Source organism: Eurypyga helias, unplaced genomic scaffold (genome assembly GCF_000690775.1).
Source record: "Eurypyga helias isolate BGI_N326 unplaced genomic scaffold, ASM69077v1 scaffold772, whole genome shotgun sequence".
Lineage (NCBI taxonomy): Eukaryota > Metazoa > Chordata > Aves > Eurypygiformes > Eurypygidae > Eurypyga > Eurypyga helias.
In genome coordinates, this window is record NW_010233853.1 from 17140 (window position 1) to 20176 (window position 3037).

The following is a 3037-nucleotide window of genomic DNA, read 5'->3' on the forward strand; positions in this document are numbered from 1 at the left end:
AAAATCCATCCTGGGATGAAAATAGCTTTTATTATTTCTGCAGAACATTTCTTTGCCAACGAAACTATTTCCCAACCCAGAAAACATTCTGTCAACAAATTCACAACCAAGGCACAAAACAGCCCTGACAAATATGTTCCCTGAAGGAAATGCTTTCCCCACATGGAAGATCATGAACTGAGCTCCTGTGCCAAAGTTTCTTCCCTACGCTGTATTGAAGTGGGATAAACAGTACCACCCAAGAGTGCTGGCCGCAAAATGGGGGCAAGAAGGACAAAGGAGGGACCGCAAGCGGTCATGCATTGAATGCACTCACTTCCACATGGGAAGCAATTGTCCATGCTGTCTCTATAAGGGGTTTGGTAGTTCCAGACATCAGGTCTACCTTTTTCTACCTGCAGGAGCTGGACTGAAATTCTTAGGTTCTTCCCCATCGATTTTCTGTGGTTTCTTATAAGTACCAGAGCAAATAAATTATTTTCCTGATGAAAAGAAAAGGACACAGACTAAAAAGAAGCTAGCGTGCTTGAATGTCCTGGTCTGAGGTCAGATATTGCGCTGTTGTGTGATCCCAGCAGTCGTGTTTTCTGCCTGTGTTTCAAACTTTCTCCTACATCTGTACACAGGAAACGGCAACAGCTGGGATGTGAGGGGATAAGAAAGCGTTTTGTGATGGCAAAGCAAGCACGGAACTGCTTTGTGATCACAGCACAGGCTACTACCCCACACTTCACCTGAACCCCGAAATGTAAGCATAGGAAAACTCCTTTTTTCCTGCAAACAACACGGAGGTGAGCGAGACATCGCCAGCAGAAGCTGGCAGGAATCCCACACTCCAAGTCTTTTACAACCAAAAGAGCTCAGCAATTAGCAAAATAACAAAAAAATGTCAAATGCATTTTTAATGCTCTGAAGTTGCTGAGATTTTAAACAAACTGTACGGGCTGCTCCCACACACCGAGAGGTTCGTGCACCAGCAGCGTAGCAACAGCTCCGCCGTGTGGGCATCTCCAACCTCTACAGCCCTCGGAATCTTGTCCTACGGTTTGCTCCGCAGGCAAGATGAGCACCATGGGGGGATTAATTTGCATCAATGCATTGATTTCATGGTTGTCAGCATGAACGTGTGTGATGTGAAGGTGATTTTTTTTTTTCTCCAAGGTTCTTGAGGCTAGCCTCCGAAATCCAAAATCCCAAATGGGAATAGCTGCGTGTTTGGGATTGTGCCTGGACCCCTGCAGAAATACTCAAGGTCAAACAGATTACTTGCTTATTAAACTTTTATAATATCATTGGTTGTACTTGCTTGCACCCACATATCTGAAAACACTTCCCTTGGGATGCAGGAGTCATAATCCCTTTTTGCCATTAGAGGAAGAAGAGGCACAAAGAAGGGAAGGCACATGCCAAAGGTCCCTCTGCAGCCCAGTGACAGAGACCCCAAGACCCTTATTTCTTTGCTCAGCGTTCTGCTCTTAATGACAGCTCCAGTCTCCACTTCTTGACTCTGGAAAATGTCTCAGGCAGCTTTGTCTCACCTCTGTGCTCCGAAGCTTACTGGAACAGTAAACCTAGATGTAAAACCTTGTAGTCTGAGCTAGACCATGACATGAAACACTGTTAAGCATCTACAGATGTAGCAGCTGAAGCCTATCTCTGCTGGCAATCAAGAGCAGCCCTGGAGCAGCCGGAATCATGTTTTCCTGCTGTTGGGCCAGCGTCGTGCCTGTCCATCCCAAGGCATGTGTGCAGGAGAGTGGATAACAGCTGGGTGCATCTTGAGACATATTTTAGGCTGAGACAGGGGACATACTGTGACCTTTTGTCACAAGCAGAGCAAAGCCTGTCTGTGATCACGTGCAAGGTTAGAAAAGGGTGCACAGGACCTGCTACTCTGTCTCCTCCTGACTGATACCTATCCATCCAACTCTGTGGACATCCGTATATCTACTCATTTTTAAGTCCTTCTTTCCCTTTACCTATCCATCTGTCTTCCTGTCTCTCTGTTCACACGCCTCATGTAGGATCCATGCTTCCCTCCTTACAGGCAAGTCGGTAATGCAATTTGCCTTACTGCCATCTAGTGACTCAGCTTCATTTATTCCCCATCCGTTCTGATTTGGGACAGTTCAGTGGTCCTGAGGAAGGAATACATTCCCAGGAACACAGCTGTGCAGCCGTTCAAATTTCCCACTATGAAACCTAAAATTGGCCACTAAAATCCCGCATCTCACATCCCACATCCCCACATCCTGAATAGGTTTGCAGACATCACTGCAGAGAGCACCAGCTTATCCACTGCACATGCACCAAACACCTTCCAGGAGTGGAAAAGTCAATAAGATTCCCTCTGCAGCCCATTGCAATTTCCACACGTGTACTTCAGAACATCCTGAAAAGTAGCTGCAAGCTACGCTCATGCGGAGCAAGCAACGCAGTGCCCTCTTTTCAGGGCCTGGCAGCCTTGGACAGCTGTTCCCCTTGTTCTTGCACTTAATTCTGGCTTGAATTAAAGCATTTGAGGAGGCGTCATACCTCTGAGTTCAGAGGCTGGAGATTCTGCAGGATTCCCTGGTGATCTGGCTCTTTGAAGGACCGCAATTCATTCAGGAGATTGGATGTGGAACTTCATCTTATTCTCTGCTTCCCTGGGTTCTGTTGGGTTTGTTTGTTTGTTTTTCTGCTCATAAAAGACATCCCCATGAAAAAAAGGCAGTCTGAAACTGAGGTCTTAATACATTATCTGAGTCATCTTGCAGACTACCCTACAGCCTCTTCAGTCCACCTAGCCCAGGAAATCAGAACAACTTTCTTTTACCTTTGGAGAAAATCGGTATTGCTGTCCAGATTTCCCAGGCACCATTACCTATACTGCCTTTCTTGTCCTCAAATTTCCATCTCATGCCTATCACTGTTATCCAGCCTCTTAGTGTGATCCCTGGCACACCATGCCCTGATGCTGCAATCCACCACTGCTTTCCTGGCCTGGCATCAGGCTGGTGAACCAGGATACAGCAAATAATCAAGCCCTCTTTCC